We start from the raw sequence: 16,927 nt of genomic DNA on the forward strand, positions 1-16,927 counted from the left end.
GGAATACTATAAGCCTTAAGTTCCTGCTTTGTTAATTTGACACTTTTTCATTTGATGTGTAACTGGCAGATTTTGCCTGTCAAATTCACCAATCTACATTGAATTGATGTTGTCGCCCCAATTCCTTCTCATGGTCCTGTGATGAAGGGATAAAGCTTTTAACAGGCTTTTGCATTACTCATGGCAGTTGATTGCAGAGACTGAGTTACACCTCCTTCAGTAGAGTTCTGTCGTGAATGTTGTTGCTGATATTACAGTAACATGGTTTTATTGCACATTTTAATATTTGAAAAGTATTTTTCTCCTTTGAGAGGGGTGAGTGCAAGGCTGGGGTGGAAATATAAGGAACTGCAGATGCTGGAATCTTGAGCAAAACAGTTCAGGCGGAACTGTGGATCGAATTGACAGGTGATACTTTGGGTCGAGAAAGCTAGAAGTTGCAGAGCGAAGCTAGGGAGTGATGTGAATCAGGATGCCAAATTTCATTGTAGGGCATGGAGCCGAGTGCAGATGCAAAAACACTGTGCAGGAAATTACAAGCTGCTTCGTGAAGTCTGTTTCACAGGGCCATGACACAATGGAACTACCTGACTCCTGGTATTAATTCTCGCCTGTATCTATGCAATCTCCTGATGAAAAACAAAAATCTAATTCTAAACAATATCTGTGAATACCTGTTCTGAACTGAAAGTTTTGAAGAAAATGGTAATCATGTAATACCCATGATCCCAGATATAGCTTTCACTCGGCATCAGGACCCATGTAAATGAATTTTTTTAACTGTGACATCAAGCCATACCCTGCTGGAGCTGGCAATTTATTTTGTGTTGATAATTCTTTATGTAAATAAAATAATTCTGACCTCGAACCAAATTGTGTGCCTACACAGCTTGTATACCTTATGCCTGCTAACCTGTTGTTCAAATAGTATGTTCACACAGACTATTTTATTCCCTTCAAATTCTAAATACATTAATTATATGTAAAAAATTGCTTAAATTTTTGTAAAGTCTATAGTCTTGGCTCTCTCAGCCTATTGATGGCTAAGGGATTTATAATTAGCAGTTATTATTTTATCCTCAAAACTCTATGAAACAAAATTATCTCCAAATTGCTTTCTGGACTGGTTAACTAGATTAGATTAGATCCTTTATTTGTCATTCAGACCTTTCGGTCTGAACTAAATGTCGTTGCTTGCAGCCATACATATAATAATAAACAACAAAACACACAATAAACACAAATTAACATCCACCACAGTGAGTTCACCAGGCACCTCCTCACTGTGATGGAGGCAAAAGTCTTAAAGTTACTGTCTCTTCCCTCCGTATTCTTCCTCTGCGCTGAGGCGATATGTTGTTACCCCACCGGGCGATGGTAATCAGTCCCGCGGCTCAACCGAGCTCCGCGAAAGGGCCGGTTCAAACTCCGCGGCCCGGGGTGGTCGAAGCTGCCGCCCTCCAGTCCAGCAGACGCAGCTGTTGCCGCGGGAGCTCCGGAAAACAGGCACCAGCCTGTGACCTGCGAGCTCCCGACGATGTCGTCCACTGGCCCGCGGCCGAGCCCGGGATTCAGGTCGCTGCCGCCGGAACGCCGCCCCAGCCACCGGGGCACCGTCTCAGCCCCGAGTCGGGCCGCCCTCACCAGAGCGCCGTCTCAGCCCCGCGCCGGGCCGCCCTCACCGGAGCACCGTCTCAGCCCCGCGCCGGGCCGCCCTCACCGGAGCACCGTCTCAGCCCCGAGCCGGGCCGCCCTCACCGGAGCGCCGTCTCAGCCCCGCGCCGGGCCGCCCTCACCGGAGCACCGTCTCAGCCCCGAGCCGGGCCGCCCTCACCGGAGCACCGTCTCAGCCCCGCGCCGGGCCGCCCTCACCGGAGCACCGTCTCAGTCCCGAGCCGGGCCGCCCTCACCGGAGCGCCGTCTCAACCCCGAGTCGTGCCGCTGCCACTGGAACGCCGCCACAGCTCCGAATTCGGCCAGCCTCGTGTTGGTAAGTCCTGGCTGGCTCTGCTTCTGGAGCCTCGAGGTTGGTCGCAGTTGGAGGCCGCCAGCTCCGCCATTAGGCCTCAGCACAGACGGAGGCGGAGAAGGGGGGATACGACAGAAAGAATCGCATTCCCCCGAAGGGAGAGACAGAAAACCATGTTTCAGCCCCCCCCCCTCCCCCGCCCCCCCACACATAACACAACCTAATAGCTAAAATTTGACTAAAACAAGACAAAAAAAACAACAACAAAAAGTAAAGACAGACGGACTGTAGGCGAGCCGCAGCCGTTCAACAGCGCCGCCACTTCCGGATTCTAAGGAATGAAATGAGAACATGTCCATACTTTTTTTTTTTTTTTAATTTATTTATTAGAAGTAGACATATTATAAAATGTAGTTACATATTATAGTAAAAAAACTTTTCATATACATCAGTCATACATTATTAAAATTTTCCATTATCAATTACTTCTGCTTCTAGTGTTTTTATTTTTTATAGAAAGAGGGAAAAAGAAAGGGTAGAAAGTTACAAATAAAAAAGAAAGCAAAAAAAAAAAACACAACAAAAAAACAAGGGAGGTGGAATGGGTTACCTGTAATACATCAATGGAGATAGGTTCGTAGGTTATAAAGTATAGTTTTTCATCTATTCCTGAGTTCAAGTTTCAGTTGGGTCCTCGTGCTGTGCCAATCTATCCCTTCAGATAGGTAATGAATGGAGCCCAAATTTTATGGAAAAGATCTTGTTTGTCCATTAAGACAAGTCTAATTCTTTCTAAGTATAGGGTCTCCGACATTTCCGTAATCCACATTTTAATTGTGGGGGTTGTAGGGCCTTTCCAAAATTTTAATGTTAATTTTTTTCCGGTTATTATACTGTAATTGAGGAAATTTCTTTGGTTTGTTGTGAGTGTTAAGCTTTGTTCTGATATTCCAAGTATTATTAATTTTGTGTCTGGGTCCAGTTTTGTATTAATAACTTCTGAAGTTATTTCAAAAATATCAGTCCAGAAATGTTTAAGTTTTATACAGTTTGCAAACGTATGTGTTAAATTAGCCTCTAAATGTAGACATTTATCACAAATAGGAGAGATTTGTGGGAAGATTCTATTTAGTTTTATTTTAGAGAAGTGTAGTCTATGTAAGACCTTGAATTGTATTAAAGTGTGTCTGGCATTTAATGAACATTGATGTATTTGTTGTAAACTTTCATAGAACATGTCCATACTTAAACATCATATTCAACTTTCATATCTTATTCTATGCAAGTATCTTTGGGATCTCTAGATAGATAGATAGATAGATAGACAGACAGACAGACAGACAGACAGACAGACAGACAGATACATACTTTATTGTCATTCAGACATTTCGGTCTGAACAAAATTATGTTGCCTGCAGTCATACACAGAATCAATAATAACAAAACATACAATAAACACAAATTAAACATCCACCACAGTGAGTTCACCAAGCACATCCTCACTGTGATGGAGGCAAAGTCTTAGTCTCCGTCTCTTCCCTCCTTGTTCTCCCTCTGCGCTGAGGCGATCGATCCAGGCCGAAGATGCCGCTCTCCAGTCCAGCGGACCTCCGTGGTGATGTCGCCGCCGCCGAAAGCCGGAACGCCGTCTCCGAGACGGCCCGCCACAGCATCAGCTCCGGGCCGCCGCCCCCGCTCCAGGCCGCCGTCCCAGCTCCAGGTCCCGCAGTCTCCACTCCAGGCCGCCGCCCCAGCTCCGGGTCCCGCAGTCTCCGCTCCGGGCCGCCGCCCCAGCTCCGGGTCCCGCAGTCGCCGCTCCAGGTCCCGCAGTCTCGGCACCGGGCAGCCGCCCCAGCTCCAGGCCACTGCCCCAGCTCCGGGTCCCGCAGTCTCAGCTCCGAGCCCCGCTGCATCAGCTCCAGGCCGCCGCCGAAAGCCAGAACGCCGCACCAGCAAGTCGGGCCAGCGCTGCCTTAGCCCCGAAGACGGCCAGCCTCTCGTTGGTAAGTCCTGGCTGGCTCTGCCTCCGGAGCCTCGGGGTCGGTCGCAGGTTGGAGGCCGCCAGCTCCGCCATTAAGCCTCAGCGCAGACGGAGGCAAAGAAGGGGGATACGACACGAAAAAGTCGCATTCCCCCGAAGGAAGAGACAGAGAACATGTTTCACCCCCTCTAACACAACCCAACAAACTAAAACTTAACCAAAACAAGACAAAAAAAACAACAGAAAAAAGTAAAGACAGACGGACTGCAGGCGAGCCGTAGCTGTTAACAGCGCCGCCACTTCCGTATTCTAACCCAACAAGCTACCTTTATTCTAGTGCATTTTATTCAAAATCCTTGTCCTCATTATTGAAACTTGGTGAAAGCGGCCTATTGTTTTATCCTTTTGTAATTTGCAACTTGCACAACTTCATCCTAATCTTCAATTCATTCCTCACTCTCCAGCCTGAGTGATGTGAAACCTTGATCACCCGTGTTGTGCTCTTTTTTAACCTATTCACTCATTTGTATTGCCCCGTGCCTCCTTTTTTCACCCTGTCAAAACTTTGTCCAACATCTCTAACACTTTTCTTCCAGTTTCAACATTGTTACCTATTTCCCCTTGTGCTTTGGAGCATCTTTGAGTTAGGGCTACCATACAATTATTCCAATCAAGAGTCTTTATCAACAGTGTTTATTTGTCATATGCACCAGATATGAACCAGAACAAAGAAATTAATTATTGCTGTAAGTCATGGTCATCATTTCACAAGAGGGAATTATGAAAGGAGAATTTCAGCCTTATACTACTCAAAAAAACTTGTACAGCTCAGAAACTGCTCAATCAACGAACCCTGTCCATGCAACCGTTATACCAATCCAATTTACCAGTATTTGCTCTGCACCCTCTACACTTGGGCCATTCAAATGCTCATCCAGATAAATATTTAGGATTTCTGCCTCCAACACTCTTTCAGGCAGTTCCTTCCAGATTCCAAACATCTGTGTGAAGATATCCTCCACAAATCCCTTCTTAACCTTCCACCTCTTACAAAATACCCATATTAAGATTCTCCAGAAGACCTGCTCTCTTAATGAGAGCAGTTCTCAATGAATCTGTAATTACTGCCCTCCAACTAGGGTGAATTTATTTCATCTGATATTTTTGTTCTGTTTTCACTTAGAAAACCTATTTGCTCTATGATTAATATTTGGTGTCGCAAAGAGTTGTGGTGAAGAAGGCTGTTGGCACACTGGCCTTCATCAGTCAGGAATTGAGCATAGAAGTTGGGACGTAATGTTACAGTTGTTCAAGATGTTGGTGAGATCGCACGGAGTATTGTGTTCAGTTTGGGTAGGCGACGACTTTATTCCTTGGAGCTCAGGAGACTAAGTGGTGATCTTATAGAGGTGTATAAGATTGTGATGGAGATAGATAGGGTGAATGCAGAGTCTATTTCCCAGGGTTGGCGAATCAAGAACATGAGGGCATGGGTTTTAGGCAAGAGGGGAAAGATTTAAATGAAACCTGAGGGATAATTTTTTCACGTGCTGGCTGATGGGCATTTGGATTTAGCTTCCTGTGGAAATAGTTAACCCATGTATGATAACAACATTTCATGTTGGTGTTTTCAAGAGAGAGATCTACCTCTTAGGGCTAAAGGAATCAAAGGATATGGGGAATGGGGGGAAAAGCAAGAACGGGGTACTGATTTTAGATTATCAACCATGATCATATTAAATGGTGGTGCTGGCTCGAAGGGCCGAATGGCCTACTCCTGCACCTATTTTTCTGTGTCTCTAATAAGTATTTGGACAGGAGATGGATACGAATGATTTCGAGGGATATTGGCCAGGTATGGATAAATGAGACTTGCAAGTAGCATGCACCAACATACCACTATTTAGGGGGCACATTGGTGTAGCTCATAGCCCTGCAGTCTCAGAGGTAGCAACATGGAGTAAATCAAACCAAGTGCCGTTTGCATGTTCACGCTGTGACCACTTGGATTTCCGTCTGGTTTTCCAAATTATTCCCACATCGCAAAGACATGCATGTTGGTGTGTCATTTCGCCAGTGTAGTTTGCCCCTAGTGTGTGGGTGAGTGGTAGAATCGAGGAGAGTTATAGGCCTGTCCCACTTAGGCGACTTTTTAGGCGAGTGCAGGAGACTCTGCTTGCCACATGGTCGCCACATGTTCACTGGTGGTCTCTGGTGAGTCTCCTTCATGGTCGCGAGGAGTTCCCGCATTCTGGAAACTAGTCGCGGCCTCAGTATGGTAGCCGAAAATGTTTCAACATGTTGAAATGTTTTCTGCGACCAAAAAGTGGTCGCCATGGAGAAAATCAATAATCCTGTAGTCGTAGGTGCAGTTGTAGTGGGGTCGCCATGTAGATATGGGTAGTCATAGGTAGTTTTAGTTAATCGCCTTTGCTGTCCTGTCATTTTCAAAAAAACTTAAGCAGGAGGTTTCAGAACCAAGGATAACCGACTGGTAATGTTAAACGTCGACTGAACTTCACAGTTGTGTATCTCTGGCATTAAAAGTTGTCTGGCTTCTTACAAGTTTTCTCCCTCTTTCTCCCCCCTTCTCCCCTCTTTTAAATGACTTACCGTGCACTGTGCTGCCCATCTTAATTACAGTGCCAACCTTCCTGTTCATCGCGATGTGTGTCTGTATCACCTTGGCTTTGTACCGTGTGAATTTCAGACAGCACTCCCCCGCTTGCCCTGGCCCCCGCCTTTGCGATGTGTTTGTGTGTGTGTGTGTGTTCCACTCTGACAGTTGCCGTTCCAGTTCCTGGTTTTTCAGGCGGGTGCCGGTAACATGACAGTCGCCGGCAGTCCGTTGAAAAATCACCGTAGTGGGACAGGCCCATTAATGAGATGTGGAGAGACTAAACATAGAAACATATAAAATAGGTGCAGGAGGAGGCCATTCGGCCCTTCGAGCCAGCACTGCCATTCATTGTGATCATGGCTGATCGTCCACTATCAATAACCCGTGCCTGCCTCATCCCCATATCCCTTGACTCCACTAGCCCCTAGTGCTCTATCTAACTCTCTCTTAAATCCACCCAGTGACTTGGCCTCCACTGCCCTCTGTGGCAGGGAATTCCATAAATTCACAACTCTCTGGGTGAAAACGGTTTTTCTCACCTCAGTCTTAAATGACCTCCCCTTTATCCTAAGACTGTGGCCCCTGGTTCTGGACTCGCCCAACATTGGGAACATTTTTCCTGCATCTAACTTGTCCAGTCCTTTTATAATTTTATATGTTTCTATAAGATCCCCCTCATCCTTTCTATAAGATCCCCCCTCAAACTCAAGTGAATACAAGCCTAGTCTTTTCAATCTTTCCTCATATGACAGTCCCGCCATCCCAGGGATCAATCTCGTGAATCTGCGCTGCACTGTCTCAATCACAAAATGGGCTTAGTGAAGAAGTGGTATAAATGGATGCTTGATGTTTGGTATGGTCAATGGGGTGAAGAGTGTATTTCCATTCTAAATGATTGTATATAGTATTCAAATAAAACAAAACATTCTGAAAATACACTGCAGATAAAACTACCCAGGGAAGGAGAGAATTTACTTTTCCTGGAGGGATAATCTTGTTTTTCATCTTTATTTCAGATTTCTGGTTTCTATAGTCTTTCTTAGGCACTTGGTTTTTTTTGTCAGAGGTAGTAAGAATACGGATGTTTATTAGACTTGTCAGTGTAGAAGAAAAATGGTGTGGATAAATTAATCATTGATGAATTTATCTGAACGATGACATGCTCAAAATTCATTTTAATTTACTTTTACCTGGATATTTATTTCACATTTAAGCCTTACATAAATGTAAATGCTTTTGTCATAATTATCTGGGGGGACTGGAATGTGCAGTAATCATTGCAGACTTCCTGGAAGGTCTGGGTTTCAATGTTCTGGGCAGTACTGTGATGGTGGATCTCTGAGATAGCAGGGACATCACATCTGATCTGTGCCAAAAACAGAGCATTATTTACCCCTGTTGAAAGGTGGGCAAGTGTAGATGTTGCACAAGGATAGGATATGGTTGATATTATGGTTGATATTATGCACAGCTGAGTAAAAGTTTCTGGATTTTTAGTAATTTGGCAGAATTATATTGGCTTGTGGGGTTTTCATAGCCACTGGAAAAGTACAAATCTCAAGATAATCTCAGTCTAAACTCCAACAAATACATTTGGGATTGTTTAATATTTTACCATAAGGATTTTAACGCCTAAAAATAGTTTAGTAGATCATTTCTTAACAAATGCAAAACCAAAATTGGGAAGAATGATCCATCCACTTTAGTCGCAGCATAGATCTTGCCATCTAACTTCAAACAAAAATAACATCAATCCTCTGACAATCATCAAAAGTGCATTGTTGATGAATAAAGTGGAACACAGTTTTCAGTGGGAAAATAGTTGAACAAAATTATCATTATATGAGTGTTTGCATTCAATAATCCTGAATTGTCTCTGGGTTTTGAAGTATTTATGTGCATACAGTGCCCTCCATAATATTTGGAACAAAGACCCATCATTTATTTATTTCCCTCTGTACTCCACAATTTGAGATTCGTAATAGAAAAAAATCACATGTGGTTAAAGTGCACATTGTTAGATTTTAATAAAGGCCATTTTTATACATTTTGGTTTCACCATGTAGAAATTACAGCAGTGTTTATACAAAGTCCCCCCATTTCAGCGCACCATAATGTTTGGAACACAGCAATGTCATGTAAATGAAAGTAGTCATGTTTAGTATTTTATTGCATATCCTTTGCATGCAATGATGGCTTGAAGTCTGCGATTAATGGATATCACCAGTTGCTGGGTGTCTTCTCTGGTGATGCTCTGCCAGACCTGTGTTGCAGCCATCTTGAGCATGCTTTTTTTGGGTGCTAGTCCCCTTCATGCACTTCAGCATATAAAAGGCATGCTTAATTGGGTTCAGATTGGATGATTGACTTGGTCACTCAAGGATTGACCATTTTTTAGCTTTGAAAAACTCCTTTGTTGATTTAGCAGTATGTTTGGGATCATAGTCTTGCTGTAGAATGAACTGCCGGCCAATGAGTTTTGAGGCATTTGTTTGAACTTGAGCAGATAGGATGTGTCTATACACTTTAGAATTCATTATGCTGCTACCATCAGCAGTTGTATCATCAATGAAGATAAGTGAGCCAATACCTTCAGCAGCCCTACATGCCCAGGCCATAACACCCCCACCACTGTGTTTCACAGATGAGGTGGTATGCTTTGGATCTTGGGCAGTTCCTTCTCTCCTCCATACTTTGCTATTGCCATCACTCTGATATAAGTTCATCTTTGTCTCATCTGTCCACAAGACCTTTTTCCAGAACTGTGGTTGCTCTTTTAAGTACTTCTTGGCAATGTAACCTGGCCATCCTATTTTTGCAGCTAACCAGTGGTTTGATTCTTGCAGTGTAGCCTCTGTATTTCTGTTCATGACGTCTTCTGCAGACAGTGGTCATTGACAAATCTACACCCGACTCCTGAAGAGTGTTTCTGATCTGTCGGAGAGGTATTTGGGGATTTTTCTATATTATAGAGAGAATTCTTTTGTCATCAGCTGTGGAGGTCTTCCTTGCCTGTCAGTCCCATTGCGATTAGTAAGCTCACCAGTGCTCTCTTTCTTCTTAATGATGTTCCAAACAGTTGATTTTTGTAAGCCTACCTTTTGGCTGATGTCTCTAACAATTTTATTCTTGTTTCTCAGTCTCAATATGGCTTATTTGACTTTCATTGGCACAACTTTGGTCCTCATGTTGATAAACAGCAATAAAAGTTTCCAAAGGTGGAAAGACTGGAGGAAAGAATAGGTGCTGAGAGCTCTCTTATACCTGCATTAAGGAGGCTATTAAACACACCTGAGCAATTAAAAAACCTGTGAAGCCATGTGTCCTAAACATTATGGTGCCCTGAAATGGGGGGGGACTATGTATAAATACTGCTGTAATTTCTACATGGTGAAACCAAAATGTATAAAAATGGCCTTTATTTTTTCTGACAATGTCCACTTTAACCACATGTGATTTTTTCTATTACAAATCTCAAATTGTGGAGTACAAAGGCAAATAAATAAATGATGGATCTTTGTCCCAAACATTATGGAGGGCACTGTGACTAAAATCTCTGCTTGGGTCCACGCAATAATACAGTTTCTGATGTACTTTGGTTGCTGATGGTTGTAATTCTAACTGAAGCTTTTTAAATAGGTTCTGTTATCTTGTGTAACCAACAGAATATGCATTGCTTCCAAAATTAGTGCTTTAGGGATTTTTGGTTTATATTTGTGTCAAGTCTAAAGGAAGCTGGTTTCATTATTTGCAAGGTTTTTTCCCTGCTCTGTAGCATTAGTTACAAATGATTAGAGAGGTGGTATAGTTATGCAAAGTAACTGTAATGGTGTTGTTCCAGCAGTGCTATAGTTCACCTGTAATTCACTGAAGGCATATCCATCGTGAGATTTTTTCTGAATAATTGCGAAGTGCTTTAAAGAACCATATAGACCGTGTGACCAAGAATATCGATGCAAGGTGAACTATACAGATATTAATTTGAGGCTCTGTAAACATTTTCAAAATGTAGAAATATTGAAAGCCTGAGTTTTTGCCAGGGGAACTGACAAGCATTCTCTGAACACTTCATTAATTAGTTTATATGTTGTGACTTCTCTATTCAACGTTCTCTTTTAGATCAATTTAAAAAAAATCCAAATCATATGCTCACTATGCTTTACTAGGAAGATTGACTGAACTGTGCTACAGGACTTTTTTAGATGTTGCTGAGCAACTTGCATCGTAATTTCTTCTCCCATTTGTTCAAAAGGCATGTGAATGTTCCTGTCTTTTTGTCTGCCAACACAGAATGTGTTGACCACTATATCTGAGAGTCAAATAAGAAGAGTGCATATTCCATCAAAATTCTCAATATTAGAGACATAGATTTTTATAGCACGTTAACAGACCATTGTCTCCGCACAGGTCATCAAATTTTCCAGCACTTCTCTGGTGCGCATTGTTTCAATTACTTATCTACATATTCCTTAAGTTATGATAGTAACTGCCTCCACTATCCTCCAACTGCCTCCACTAACTGCCATTTGTATTTCAGATTTCGACTTCACTCTGGATGGAAAATTATTTCTCAAATCTCTCCAAAGCCTCCTACTCTACTTAAATTGGGACTTTTTTGTGGCTGTGCACGCAGATCCGGCATATTGGCACCTCTTAAAGTTAAAATAAAGTTTATGAATTAAACAGCAAGCCCCTAAACAGCTTATGCGAATTCTTGGATGATGATCCACTTAGGCACCAACAGCGAGGAATTCGATGCGTACTGGCGCCTTTTTGCCCACAAAACAAAAAGCACTGCCTTAAACTTTACCCATTTCATTGCTGATCACCAACTTAGAACTAGATTCAGGCTGTCAGAATTGTGTACAGATAAGTTCCTTTGGCAATCAAACCAGCAAATAAATTAAACACAATGATTGGAGGAAGAACGATAGTAGGGTTTCAAATTAATCTGACTTTTTATGTTGCGATCGTAATCTCTGTTCCCCAGGTCTCTTCCTTGACGATTAATTAGTAGCAAGGAAGTTGTCAATTAATAAAGCAGGTTTATTTATCACAGCTGCAGTGCACACTAGTGACCAGGGCTCTCATTTAACTTTTTTCCCTGTTGCCAGCCGGGCAACCTAGGCAGCTTTTTAGGTTGCCAAATGACAGTTTAGGTGGTCATTTATGACGGTTTGCATGACGCGTGCGATAATGTGCTCGGACAAAGTGTGTAGTTACCAGTCAGAATTATGCTCAATGAAGCATTCACATATTATTTCTGCTTCAAATAAAGTCACAAACTAAACATATTCACCAATCAAGACATAATATATACCCCAATGACATGCAGCAAACTTATAATACAGTATCTCGACTCTTTTTACACATTGCAATTAATGCAATTTCTATTAGTTCTTTCCACTTCCAAACAAAAATGTGGTTGGATTATTCAGCGTATGATCAACCTGTGTCAATAAATCCTGGACCATGGTAACATATATGCTTAACCATGCACACTACAGATTGATGCAAGCATGTTTTCAGTGAAGGACCGAAAATTACCATGACATGGCCATAGCATGGGTTGTTATTGCTATTGGCACAGGAAAACACTCTCGTTTTCCACATAATTTATCCATAACAAAATATACAGGCTGCATGGAAATTTCTAAAGGCATTTTATGATAATAACTGTTAAAACCGACTATACCCATCTGACAGGTTAAACATTACACTAACTGACAAGAGATGGCCAAAGGACATAACTGCAGCAAATGTTCTTTTGGTAATATGTTTAAAGGTGTCAAAACGCCACATTACCGGTCATTCAGATTAGATGTACGTGTTGTGAACAGCAATAAAGATATCCAGTTTGTACGCACCAGATTTTTTTTTAAATGATTGATAAACGCTGTTTCCATCATTCCCACTTCAGAATTAACGTTAAAATTTCAACTGATATATACGCGGACAAAATTTGAAATATATACATGACTGACTGTAGAAGTAAAACCTGGATAAATCCAACGTATAGTTGTGAATGTTGCTCATTAAATAACTACAGGACTGATACTCCATATTAAGATTTGCCGTTAAAATGAATTCTGTAATAACGTGTCAACGGTAGCAGTGATAATCGAACACTGCGGTTTTAATGTTTCAGGTGTTCACAATTTAATTAATCCATCTTATGGACTAAAGCAAATAATAACATTGGGAATTAAAACACATTTGATTGCATTCCGTTATCAAACATAGTCAATGTTCGCTCTGAAGACATTTCCAGCACAATAGGCTCAGGGAGGGGGGGGGGGGATAGATGGCGAGGGGGGGGCAGGGGTTGAGAAGGCAATCGGTGCGGAATGGATGAATTGCGGCAGGTGGATTAGTACATGTTAGTTGGAGTATGTAAAATTGTGAGTGGAGAGCACGGGGGATGTCAGTGGTGTTGAATGGGGGGGGGGGGTCAGTACGGGATTGATGGGGGGGATCAGTACAGGATGAATGGGAGGATCAATACAGGATTATTGGGGGTAGACAAAAATGCTGGAGAAACTCAGCGGGTGAGGCAGCATCTATGGAGCGAAGGAAATAGGCAACTTTTCGGGTCGAGACCCTTCAGGCTTTTCCACCCCTTCTTGAATGGGGGGGATCAGTACAGGATGGATTGGGGAGGGGGAGGGGGATCAGCACAGGATGAATGGGGTTCAGTACAGAATGAATGGGGGGGTCAGTACAGTGTGGATCGGAGGGTCTGTGCAAGATGAAAGGGGGATCACTACAGGATGAATGAGGGGATCAGTACAGGATGAATGGGGGGGATCAGTGCAGGATGAATGGGAGTATCAGTACAGGATGAATGGGGGTAGACAAAAATGCTGGAAAAACTCAGCGGGTGAGGCAGCATCTATGGAGCAAAGGAAATAGGCAACGTTTCGGGTCGAGACCCTTCAAACTGTTCCCCCCCCCATTCTTTTTTAATGCGGGCATCAGTACATGATGGGTGGGGTGGGGGGGTCAGCGCAGGATGAATGGAGGGATCAGTACAGGATGAATGGTGGGATCAGTACAGTGGATCGGAGGGTCTGTGCAGGATGAATGAGGGGATCAGTACAGGATGAATGGAGGGATCACTACAGGATGAATGGGGGATCAGTAAAAGATGAATGGGGAGTTCACTACAGGATGGATGGGGGGGGATCGGTGCAGGATAAATGGAGGGTGGGTCAGTCCAGGATGAATGGGTACAGGATGGATGGGGGAACAGTACAGGATGGATGGGGGAGCAGTGCAGGATGAATGGGGGAAGGAGTGCAGAATGGATGGGAAGGGGGGTCAGTACAGGATGAATTGGGGGGCCAGTGTAGGATGGATGGAGGGTGGCAGGAGAATCAATGCGAGGTGGATAGGGTGATCAGCGCAGGATGAATAGATTGGAGGGGGGGGAGATTGGGTGGGGTGCACAGGGGATGTCAGTGAGGACTGAATAGAGACGGGAATGGGGATCAGTGCAGGATGGAGAGGTGGGGTCTCAGGATAAGGGTGGAGGGGGGCGTACAAGAGAGAGGGAGGGGGGGGCGAGGTGGAGAGGAAGGAAGGTCAGCGCTCTTCGGACAACATCGCTCCGCTGCCTTGGCCGTCCCTGTCCACCGCCAAGTGCCACCGCCAAAGGGGGAGGCAGTTGGGATCTCCTCGCCACCGCCTACTCTCCTCCGCCAGCCAACAGCAAATTGCGAGGCCGAGCGGTGCAGCTCAAAGATCCTATAGCTGTAGGATCTTTGGTGCAGCTGCTTCAGACGGCGGAAGGAGGCCTCCCCCTCCCTCCCGGCCTCGCCGTGCGAGAGGGTTTGTTTTGAAAGAGGTTATCGCCGTTAGCGGATTTGCAAGCAGCGGCCGCTATCAGGGCGGACGGGGTGCGGGAGGAGGAGGAGGTGGAGCCGCTGTCGCAGCGGCTGCTTCTGCTGTGCGGGGCCCGTCATTCGCTCCGACCCTTCGTCACCCCGCACCTGGTATCTTTGCCCCACACTACAGCCGTCGCCGACACGAAACGTCACATTCCTTTTCTCCAGAGATGCTGCCTGACCTGCTGAGTTACTCCAGTTTTTTGTGTCTATCTTCGGTATAAACCAATATCTGCAGTGCCAAGCCGGGCAAAATGACTCGGCGTTTAGGTTGCCCAGCGGCACTTTGGGTGGTCGTTGGCACCCGGGCAACCGCTAATTTCGAGCCCTGCACTAGTGGCTATATTTGGATCAGTTAATGTGTGAAATGCGTGCTCAACTCTGAAGTGCTACTACTGATCCAAGGCTGACATAAACTTGTCACCTTACTGTGTTTCTTTCCAAAACTCTGATTTTTAATATTAAACTTTACTTGTGTAGTAATAGTGAGTACAGTCACTGTTTATGACTATTCTGAATACAACAGGATCGTTTGTTAAAGTAACATTCTGTTGACTCCAACTGACAAATTGCTTTGAAGTATAATGTAATAAGCATACAGTAGATGTGTTGCCAAGATAACTATTGAAAGTATTATTGGATCACTTTGTGCTCATTACTTAATAAGAATATGCAAAAAACATAATTTTTCTGCAATGTCAGCAATTTTATCAACACTCCTTTTTCATTCATTCTTAAACAAATAACTTTTGTACTATTTATTAATAGGCTTCAAAACTGCAAAGCAAGATATTTTGGTTAATTGGTCTTCAATTCACTTTGTTTTCGTCTTTAAAAATGAAAACATATATTTATAGCAATTTTCAATTATTTCACCCAGATTTCTGCGGAGCCTGTTAATTTTTTGAGGTGTGGGTACCATTTGCCATGTTGGCAAAAATGTTCCATAAGCAGTGGAGAGATGAAAGACCATTTCAACTTCTGTGGTGCTGCTAGAAGAATGGACTTGTATGTGTTCAGAGCTCCATCCTTTTCTCCAGCCCCAACTCTTTGAATAGTGATGTAGGATCTTTTTGACTACCTATGGATGGAATGTTATTTACAATTCAACTGAAAAGTAGCACCAGCAGCATTAAAACAGTTTGTCAAATCTCTACCATATCAGCTGAGTTGGGTCCTGAAAGGACTGACCTAAAGGACCTTATTATTATTAAGCCCAGCTGACACAGAGATTTTGTTGGAAAATAAGCATGGCAATTATTCGTCAATTTAAATATTTTGTTCTGAATCACTATGAATTTGCAAGTTTGATTTTAAACCCAAATTCATAACCTTGACAAAATCATCTGAAGCAACTCTGATAATTATTCTTTGTAAATTCAAATTGTAGCAGTAGTGATGGTGGCTTCAACTTCAACAATAAATATTGATTTTTGTGGCCTGAAATCGATAAATCACCAACTGTCGTGATGTGGCTGTAAGCCACTGATCTAATGTGCATTTAAGAGTTTGATTTGGCAAAATGCCAAAACCATTCTGAACGTATAGTTTGATTAAGAAGTGGCGGTTCAGCCCCTCAATCCTGCTGCACTATTTATTCAGTCTGAAGAAGGGTCTCGACCCGAAACATCACCTATTCCTTCCCTCCATAAATGCTGCCTCACCCGTTGAGTTTCTCCAGCATTTTTGTCTACCTTTGATTTTTCCAGCATTTGCAGTTCTTTCTTAAGCACTATTTAATAAGATCACAGAGGATTTATATCTGTAATCTCCACTATGTATTCTTGTTTACCCTTGGTAACCTTTCAATCCTTGATTTTGGATTTTCAGAATGTCTTTGATAAAGTGCCACATGTGAGAGTATTAGAGCTTGGACAGAAGTTTGGCTGAATGGCAGAACACAAAGAGTGGGAATAAAGGGGGCTTTTTCTGGTTGGCTATCAGTGATGAGTGGTGTTCTGCAGGGGTCGTTATTATGTCTGTTACTTTTCATGTTTATATTCATAATCTGGATAATGGAATTTATGGATTTATGGTCAAGTTTACGAATGATACAAAGAGAGGTGGAGTGGCAGGTAGTGTGGAAGAGTGCAGAAGGACTTGGATAGGTTGGGAGCATGGGCAAAGAGGTGGCAGGAAGAATAGAGCATAGCAAAGTGTCTGGTTAAGCACTTTGGTAGTAGAAGTAAAGGCATAGATTGTTTTATAATGGGGAGAAGATTTCAAAATCAGTGGTGCAAATGGATTTGGAATGCTGTTGCAGGATTCCCAAAATATTAATTTGCAGGTTGAATCGATTGTAAATAAGGCAAATTGATATATTTTGGATTCATTTGGAGCGGACTAGAATATAAAAGCAAGGATGTGATGCTGAGGCTTTAGAGGGCACTTTTCGGACCACATTTGGTTTATTGCGAGCAGTTTTGGGCACCATATATGAGGAGGTGATGTGCTGGCATTAGAGAGGGTTT

The 16,927-nt window shown here is 43.2% G+C and overlaps 1 protein-coding gene across 5 annotated transcripts in view; it reads left to right on the plus strand.

Moving 5' to 3' along the window:
• mbd5 (methyl-CpG binding domain protein 5) overlaps positions 1–16,927 on the plus strand; it is a 212,993-nt gene that overhangs the window by 116,059 nt on the left and 80,007 nt on the right. The gene's annotated exons all lie outside the window — the stretch shown is intronic.

This window comes from Amblyraja radiata, chromosome 7 (genome assembly GCF_010909765.2).
Source record: "Amblyraja radiata isolate CabotCenter1 chromosome 7, sAmbRad1.1.pri, whole genome shotgun sequence".
Taxonomy (NCBI): Eukaryota; Metazoa; Chordata; class Chondrichthyes; order Rajiformes; family Rajidae; genus Amblyraja; species Amblyraja radiata.